Source organism: Schistocerca gregaria, unplaced genomic scaffold, assembly GCF_023897955.1.
Source record: "Schistocerca gregaria isolate iqSchGreg1 unplaced genomic scaffold, iqSchGreg1.2 ptg000422l, whole genome shotgun sequence".
Lineage (NCBI taxonomy): Eukaryota > Metazoa > Arthropoda > Insecta > Orthoptera > Acrididae > Schistocerca > Schistocerca gregaria.
In genome coordinates this window covers 2,469,471-2,479,258 of record NW_026061853.1, presented here as the reverse complement: position 1 = coordinate 2,479,258, position 9,788 = coordinate 2,469,471, and the positions used below count along the sequence as shown (strand labels likewise).

The 9,788-nt window shown below is 42.5% G+C and overlaps 1 non-coding gene across 1 annotated transcript; it reads left to right on the top strand.

The window, feature by feature from the left end:
- Positions 1-2,850: 2,850 nt before the first annotated feature.
- On the top strand, positions 2,851-2,925 carry Trnat-ugu (transfer RNA threonine (anticodon UGU)). The gene has a single exon. It is a non-coding gene; the product is annotated as a tRNA-Thr (tRNA).
- Positions 2,926-9,788: the final 6,863 nt, after the last annotated feature.

Below are 9,788 nucleotides of genomic sequence, written 5' to 3'. Positions count from 1 at the left end.
AGTAAATCGATACTATTTGAAGCCGTGGTAGACACGAGTCTAGTGTGCTTCACCTTCAGCACCTTCTGTGTCAGTCTCGGTTAATATGTCGCTGATTTCACAACGAACAGTTCGTTGTCTACTGAGTATACTGTCTGTTGCACGACACTATCCCTCCCACGCTGCTAAATGTAGGTCGTCGGCAAAATATGACTGCAGTGGAACAAGGGCGTCTGCAGAAATTTCCCCAGGAGGTGGTGGTGGCATTGGTAGTGGTGTGTGTGTGTGTGTGTGTGTGTGTGTGTGTGTGTGTGTGTGTGTGTGTGTGTGTGTGTGTGTGTGGAGGACTATTACTATGAAACTCACACAGTCCAGACCGCCAAGGAAAATAAACCTTGAGATTTGGAAAGAGTGTTGATCTTATACCGCTTATACTGCATATTTCAAAATTCCACCTCTAAGGGGGAGACACAGGACATGAAAGGATTTCTGAATCATGTAGCTATTAAGGTAATTTTGAAGCTAGGCATACGAACATTTGTATCTGGTTTCTAGGTCAGAAATAAAGAAATATGTGTTCCAGTATCTTTGGGAATTTAACCTCTATGAGGTGAAATAGTGGATGAACATTTTATTTTGAGATAAATAATTATGGAAGAACTAAGAAAGTATTTTTAAGGCTACATCTACGAAAATTGGTATTTGACTTCAAGGCTACAAATAAGAAAATACGTGTTTCGGTGTTTTTGGAAGTTCAACCCCTAAGGGGATGAAATAGAGTGAGCTGGTGCGTTTCTGGCACCAGTTTCCGTCGATCGTTGTTTCGATCTTTGAGTCGCGGTCCAGAGGACACTGCTCCCTAAGCGACTGTAGTAGTTCTCTGTGCAGCCCAACATCGGGCTTACCACGCTTACACTGGACACAGTTGCCAACAAATCGCCTGCCATCGCGATATAGGTTGGGCCAAAACATGTATTCCTGAACTCGGTTCAAGGTCTTGAAGAACCCCAAATGACCCCCGTCCGCCGACTCGTGGAAATATCTGAGTGCCATGCTAACTCGTTCCTGTGGAATACAGACCTTCACTTGGCCACGGTTGGCTCCCCCTTTACACAAGAGGCCCGCACGAAGGCAACAGCTAGTGACGACGTCGCCATCCACAAACTGCTGCATATTCGGTCCCCACCCGGCGTCCTCGGCCTGTTTGCCGGCTAAGTCGAAGAAGAAGCCGGGTGTCTCGGAGAGAAGGAAATTCACCCCCAGATCCGGCTCCACGTTTCTGAAATTGGTTCATTATGAAAGCATTATGAAAGCATATCTGACAATTCGTATTCGGCTAATCTGTTACAATTTTTAAAAACTACGTGTTTCACTGGTTTTTAACTTCGAGCATAAGGGGATGAAAATTTTAATGAAATATTTATTGCGTTATATTAAAATATTTTAAATCTGCATCTACGAAAACCGGTATTTCACTTCTCAATTAGATATAAAGAAATATGCGTTATACAAACAAGAATACAAACGGCTTGATTAACAAAAACCTTGGACCCCAGCTGTCAGCATTGCTTTTTGGTCATTCAGCAAAAGACCATGCTTCAACGGCGTTAAGTTTAGAAAAGTTTAGAAAGTGTTGCAGTTTATAAAAGACATAAAAAAAACGATTAAAGAAAAAATGCTTTGCAGACCATGAACGGTCTAAGTAAGTAAAGAAGCGGATGATAAGCTAGCTATTTATGCAAATAAGTTGGTCAGTTTAAGTTCCGAGACATGTCATGCAGCAGGAACGGAATCCTATAGTTACTACGATTGGCTAAAGGAAAAGTTTTGCAGAATCACGCGAAATCACTTCTGCAAGTGGCTGAGAATCTCGTAATGAATAAAAATTCTGTACTGAGAATTCCAAGGTGGGAGAGGCGAGATTCCTCCCCCCCCCCCCTTCCCCCTTCTCAGAATCCTATCCTTCTTTACCTACAGCAAAAAATAAATAAATAAATAAAACTAGAGAAATTTCTACTGTGAAACTATTTGCATACAAGAGAACGGCCATTAAAATTTAACTCTTCAAAGTTTTAAGCCCTGCCCCGTTCGAAAATTCAATTTCTTTGTAGTTGCATTTTTTAAAGGTGTACTTGTCTAGACTCCTGGAACGGAAAGGTTTTTTTTTTAATCCGTGCTTTACAAAAGTTTCTACAGTCCATTGTTTGAAGCAGTGTCACGGCTGCCATGAGCCGCGCGGGGTACCCGCCATGTGTCCAACGCCTTGTCACGGTTCGCGCGGCTCCCCCCGTTGGAGGTTCGAGTCCTCCCTCGGGCATGGTTGTGTGTGTGTTGTCCTTAGCATAAGTTACTGTAAGTAGTGTGCAAACATACGGACTGATGGTTCAAATGGCTCTGAGCACTTTGGGACTTAACATCTGAGGTCATCAGTTTCCTAGAACTTAGAACGACTTAAACGTAACTAAATTAAGGACATCACACACATCCATGCTCGAGGCAGGATTTGAACCTACGACCGTAGCGGTCGCGTGGCTCCCGACTGAAGTGCCTACAACCGCTCGGCCACATCGGCCGGTCTATCATGTATTCTAGAAGAGCTGCACGGTCGTCAGTGGCGCCTGTTGTTTCTAGAACAGTTACTATCTTCATATCTATCGTTAAACGTCACCCAGCCATTGACCTTCGTCTGTGCGAATGCGCACAGGCTACCGGAAATCTTACGGGAATCGTCACCTTAGTGTGAGCCAGTAATGAGTGGATGGACAAATACCTATTAAGTACATTACGTAATCGGATTGTGGGCGGTTCGGGGTGTGAGTCTCACGGGAAGCGTGCGAGGGATAAATTCCTGCAGTCGTGCTGTTCATTTGTGCCCTCGATAGCTCAGATGGATTGAGCGTCTGCCTTGTAAGCAGGAGATCCTGGGTTCGAGTCCCAGTAGCGGCACACTTTTCAGCTGTCCCCATCGAAGTATATCAACAACACCTGTCGGCAGCTGAGGGTTTCAATTAATTATCAGTTGTGTAGGTGATTCGATGAACCCTTTGCCAGGCACTTAAATGTGTTTTGCAGGGTATCCATATAGATGTAGATGATAACTCGTCCCGTGTCGCACTTGCTCAAAAGGATTCATACTGCAGAATGCATGCAAACATACTCACCGAAAATACGGACGAATATCAAGTGCAGGCTGCCGAGTGCTGCATATCCAGCTTAGACAGATCGGCTTTTCCTGCCAAGAAGAACAGGAAGTTGCTGTCTAGGAACAATCAGAGGTAGAGGAAGGGCTGATAAATACTCCTTGAATTGCAGACTAAACGTAAATAACGAAAATACATTTTTGGTAAAAATTGGTCAAAACATAATCGTTTGCCCTCCGTATTGGATTAGCTGTTTTGAATATTGAAAATCTGACTTCAGATTCGTTTTCAGCGACATTAAGAATATATGTGTAACACTCAGTTCATGCAAATCGAAGTAATAATATAACTAAATGTTTTCCCTAAACTTTGAACACTTTTTTTTTCGAGTAACGATTTTCTCAGAACGGCATGCAGTATAAATTAAAAGTGGTTCGATCTCTTAACTTCTACCTCTGACCCCTAAAAGTAAACACTTTTCTTAGGAACTTATAGCTATAATATGACATTTGTTAATATTAACTAATTTTTGTGTAGGCATAAGGAGTGAAACAAACCCCTCAAAATCGAACTCAAAGTTCGAATTAGCACTGTATCGTTAAATTTAAGGTTGTTTCATTGCGGTTAGGTATGCGCTCCCATTAATTTTATGTATTATCGACTGATGTTATCCATTTTCAAGTTCAGAGAAATAATGTAGTATCAACTGATGTTACCCATTTTTGAATTCAGGTAACATCTGAGGTGCCACACTGCACGCACTCTGCGTACTCCAGTCTCGCAAGCCCTTGATCAAATCATAATTACGGGCGCCATTTTTTATTGAAAATCTAAAATTAAGCTCATAGTATTGTCACTCGTAATTCCCAAACAGATCGTTCGAATGTATTTTCATTGTCTCAAAAAAAATTTCAAATTTACCCTTTTTTGCTCATTTGTATGAGAACCTGGCCGTAACGCCGGAATATAGTCACGAGATTTTTTTTCAGAGACGCTGTACGTTCGCGAGAAGACTTTCGTTCTGCGCGTGTCGAAGGACATTCCTCAGATATTACTGTGTGTGTGCTACTCAGTCGTGCCATTTAAGTGTACATCTTTGCATAGTTTTCCTTTCACGATGTAAACAGTGTTCCGCTCAGTTGCTAACTGGCCAGTGAGTGGTTCCGAAGGTGTCGGATGTGCGGTGCGTTCGGTCTGCTAGGACAACAGCAGACTGGCGTGGTGCGATGGCAGAAGCAGACACTGAGGGAGCTAGCTGCTGGGACGCAAGCGAACAATTTATGCCAAGTAAGACGAAGAGGACTATTCTAAAATTACGAGCCGTCTAAAAAGTGTTTACCATTGGTAAATCTTGCTGTTGAGTCTGACAAAACTGACAGTTTTTCCTAGAGATACAGGAAATCCCCCCACCCCCACTCAATGAATATTTGGTTGTGATGACAGGCCGATTGGTAGTGTAGCCCGAGATCTAAGTTAGGTTGGAAGGTGGTAATTTGATTGAGAGTTGTTTACGCCAACGATTATGAATGCCGACTAAACGTTGTGCGAGCAGATTGCCCTGTAGCGTAGCCTAGTGTTTCCGTCTGCGCCACATTTAACACACTTTCTCTAACTGTGTACAAAAGTCTCACAACAGCCACGATAACTACGTTTCTGGTGGGGGGAGGGTAGAGTCCACTATGTAACTTTCACGGCAAATTTTAGTAACCGCATAAACTAACCGAAATAGAAGCGTCATTTTAACTATATTTCCTTTTGTGGGAAAATAATGGTTCTCCTCTTTTGGCAGCAACTGTAATATGTAGGCGACTTATTAGTTTTTTTTAAACTCTGAATCATGATCTCAATAGACGCAGTGCTTTTTTTACGTTACTTGATTTGTGGTCTATAGTAAACAATGCAACGAATTGGTAAATTCTTTGAAGTTTGACGTGTGTTACATAGACGACGTCTGCAATGTTCGTAAGGCCAAGTTTGCATATATTCGGTGTCTGTTTTTTTGGCCATGTACTGTATAATTAAGGGGAGGAGGATTATGTTCAAGGAGCAGTGCATTAGCAGTCTATGGAGAAATTGAGAATTTGGATCTAACGAACGGCATGCTCGGGCAGTTCGTGATATTCTGTTGACCACTGTGTAATTCGGACACAGTGATCATTGCCTCTCCCTAGTAACCAGGGGACTCGGGTGCTAATCCTGGTCTGGCACAAATTTTCAACAGTGCCCATTGACTAAAGTCTGTGCCCATTGTCAGCTAATATCATTGTTTCGGTGTTAAATAGTATTTTGTTCGCGATACGTGGTTTAGCTTTTTCATGGATAACAGCTTTGAAAAGCGTACAGGTTATATTGATATTCGCTCGTCGTTAGTCCAAGGCAACTATAGCGATTTATAAACACAGTTGTACTTCGTATTAAGCCCACATACGTAATTGTGTCCTGTGTTTCTTTACCAAGAACTACTCCGTAAGTAATTCCCCTGTAGTGGTATTTTGTTATAGTATTTTGTTTAAATATTTATAGACTGCAGGCTTGGATGAAATATGAAACACATGTCCGAAGTTCCTGTTGATATTGCAGATACTGTTTCATCCGTACTAGGGGCCAAAACATTTCATCAAATACAGAAGGACACAATTTGTCTCGAGATTTAGCAATTTTTCGTAATAGAGGCCTTGCGTCGATATGTTTTTCTCTAATTCTTGTTTGGATTTAATCTTAAAACACACTAACTCTTCCACCACTTATTCGATATGTGTTTTCATCCCTTTCGTAGCCTAGAGTTCCTAAACGGTCTATAATATTAATAATTTCCTTTCTCAATTTTATTTTCTGTAAAATCTCCTGTTTATGGTTATTGCTAACATGTTTCACGTTCTCACTTTTATTATTTTTATTTTTCTAGTTTTGTGCCTTGTAGCCAAATTTTCTTTGAATCTGGTTTTCAATTCTGAAATAGTAACAGTTGAAGGTCAAGAGAAGATTGCGGTCTATTTGAGGAGAGTGGCTTGGAGATTTTTTATAACAGACGTATACAGGTCATGGGGATCCTTACCTATATACATTTACTTCGAGTGTGATGTAGCCCATTCTCTTGTCATGATCTCGGCTGTATCGTAGCACATTGTCTCGGTTAGGTTGGAGATTTCTGTTGAGAGTTGCCGAAGTCAACGAAAGTGATTACAAAGTAAAGACTGTGCTAACAGAACGATCTGTAGCGTAGTCCAACACGTTCTTTCTGTCCTTTTAAAGCCTCTTTTAATTAAAAATAACTAAAGCTGCAAGATACAATCACAAAAACTGTATTACGTAATAGAGTAATCCCAGACTATTGTTGTGTAAGTTGTGTGCGTACACTATTTTTTTTTGTTAGTGAATATACACTTTTTTACTCATTTGCTGGGTTTCAGTTTTTCCCCGTTTTCTGGCAAAAAACCTTTTCCTGTGAAGGGCCCATTAGCTTGTCGGTTATATTTGTGACATTCTCGACGGTCAGTAATTTCGTGATAGTCCATCCACCGGCGTCATTGTTAACATCCGATATAGATTTAAGTATTAGGAAGGCTAATATGAAGCTAATGCATGAGTAGGTCTAATAATTAATAAAAATAGGAATGCGGGTAAGCTACTACATACAGCATAGTGAACGCATTGTTGTGGCCAAGATAGCCACGAATCCCACGCCTACCAAAGTCGTAAAAGTAGTCCTCAGATGATGAAGAAATTGATGGAATGTGTGATGAGATAAAAGAAATCATTCAGATAGTGATGGGAGATGAAAATTTAATATTAATGGGTGACTGGAATTCGACAGTAGGAAATGGAAAAAAAGGAAACGTAGTAGGTGAATATGGAATGGGGGTAAAAAATTAAAGAGGAAGCCGCCTGGTAGGCTTTTGCCCAGAGCATAACTTAATCATAACTAACACTTGGTTCAAAAATCATGAAAGAAGGTTGTATACGTGGAAGAGACCTGGAGATACTGCAATATTTCATATAGATTATATAATGGTAAGACAGAGATTTAGGAACCATATTTTAAATTGTATGACATTTCCAGGGGCAAATGTGAACTCTGATCACAATATATTGATTATGAACTGTAGATTAAAACTGAAGAAACTGGAAAAAGGTGGGAATTTAAGGAGATGGGACCTGAAAGAACTGACAGAATCAGAAGTTGTACAGTGTTTCAGGAAGAGCATTAGGGAACGATCTACAGGAATGGGGGAACGTAATACAGTGTGATGGGGGATCTGAGTGGTGTACTGTCAAGGGGGAGGGGGTTCCTCAGGGATCAGTGTTGGGGCCGCTATAGTTCCTTATTTATATAAATGATATGCCCTCAAGTATTACGGGTAACTCTAAAATATTTTTGTTTGCTGATGACACTAGCTTGGTAGTAAAGGATGTTGTGTGCAACATTGACTCCGTTTCAAGTAGTGCAGTACATGACCTCAGTCCATGGCTTGTAGAAAATAAACTAACGTTAAATCACAGTAAGATTCAGTTTTTACAGTTTCTAACACACAATTCAACAAAACCTGACGTTTTAATATCACAGCATAGGCATATGATTAGTGAAACTGAACGGTTCAAATTCCTAGGTGTTCAAATAAATAGTAAGGTGTTGTGGAAAGCCCACGTTCAGGATCTTGTTCAAAGACTTAATACTGCCATTTTCACTATTCGAACGGTACCGAAAGTGAGTGATACTTCGCGAAGTAAATTAGTCTACTTTGCTTATTTCCATTCACTTATGTCGTATGGTATTATGTTTTTGGGTAACTCTTCCCATTCTAGAAGGATATTTTTGGCTCAGAAACGAGAGGTTCGGGCAAAAATTGGTGTGAGTTCACAAACCTCTTGTCGACCTCTGTTCAGGGAGTCTGGGTATTTTGACATTGGCCTCTCAATATGTATATTCCTTATTGTCGTTTCTTGTTACCAATATTAGTTTATTTCCAACAATAAGCAGCTTTCACTCGGTTAATACTCGGGAGAAATCAAACCTCCATTTGGATCGGACTTCCTTAACTCTTGTGCAAAAATGTGTGCAGTATACTGCTGCATCCATTTTCAATAAGCTGCCACTCGAATTCAAAAATCTTAGCAGTAATCCACGCGCTTTCAAATCGAAACTGGAGTGTTTCCTCATGGGTCACTCCTTCTATTCTGTCGAGGAGTTAATTGAAAAATTGAGCTGATTCTCATTGTACTGCTGATAGCGTTTGCTTAAACTTATGGACTGATTTTCTCTCAGGTTCATGAACATGTATTTTTATCTGTTATTACTTTTACGTTGTAAGTTCATGTGTCGCCCTAACCGCCGTCTGCTTCACGTCTGCTGTGCAGCGAGCTACCTTAATTTAAGTTGTAACTGTATTTTTCTTACTTGTCACTTCTTCTTCCGTGTGTTTTTGCTTTTGCTGCCTCGGAGTGTAGCGGCAGTGGGGAGTCTAGTGCGTCGCATGGTGCACCCCAGGTGTTAGATGCTTCACCCACTGTCCCTGCTGTCGAGACATCTTCGCGGGTACCGGGCGCGGCTGGCCACCCTCTCCCCAAGGGGAGTGGCGGGTTCAGCTGCGTTCGCGGCGCACGAGGCGGAGGGTCAATGTGGAGGCTGGCCGTGTGGCATCGCCCGCTCTGCCTGTGAATGGACATGTGGTTGCTCCTTCAGCAAGGTCCGAGCAGGCACACGGGGGGAGGGGTTTATTAGTTATTGGGAGCTCCAACGTTAGGCTGGTGATGGAGCCCCTTAGGGAAATAGCGGAAAGGTCGGGGAAGAAGGCCAGTGTTCACTCTGTGTGCTTGCCGGGGGGTCTCATCCGAGATGTGGAGGGGGCCCTACCGGCGGCGCTAGAGAGCACTGGGTGCACCCGACTGCAAATTGTTGCTGATGTCGGCACCAATGACTCCTGCCGTCTGGGTTCAGAGGTCATCCTCAGTTCGTACAGGCGGTTGGCGGAGTTGGTGAAGGCGGAAAGCCTCGCTCGCGGGGTGGAATCAGAGCTAACTATTTGTAGTATCGTTCCCAGAACCGATCGCGGTCCTCTGGTTTGGATCCGAGTGGAAGGCTTAAACCAGAGGCTCAGACGATTCTTCGGAGAGCTGGGGTGCAAATTTCTCGACCTCCGCAATGGGGTGGAGAAATGTATGGTCCCCCTGAATAGGTCAGCCGTGCACTACACGCCGGAAGCGGCTACGAGGGTAGCGGAGTACGTGTGGAGTGCACATGGGCTTTTTATTAGGTTAGAGAATTCCCTCCCTAGGCCCGACAAGACGCCTCCTGAGACGCGGCAAGGCAGGAGTAGGCAAAATGCGACAGGGAATAACAATATTAATGTGCTAATAGTAAACTGCAGGAGCGTCTATAGAAAGGTCCCAGAACTGCTCTCATTAATAAACGGTCACAACGCCCATATAGTACTAGGGACAGAAAGTTGGCTGAAACCACATGTAAACAGTAATGAAATCCTAAACTCCGATTAGAATGTATATCGCAGAGAAAGGCTGGACAGTAAAGGGGGAGGCGTGTTTATAGCGATAAGAAGTGCAATAGTATCGAAGGAAATTGACGGAGATTCTAATTGTGAAATGATTTGGGTGAAGGTCACGGTTAAAGCAGGCTCAGACATGGTAATTGGATGTCTCTATAGGCCCCCAGGC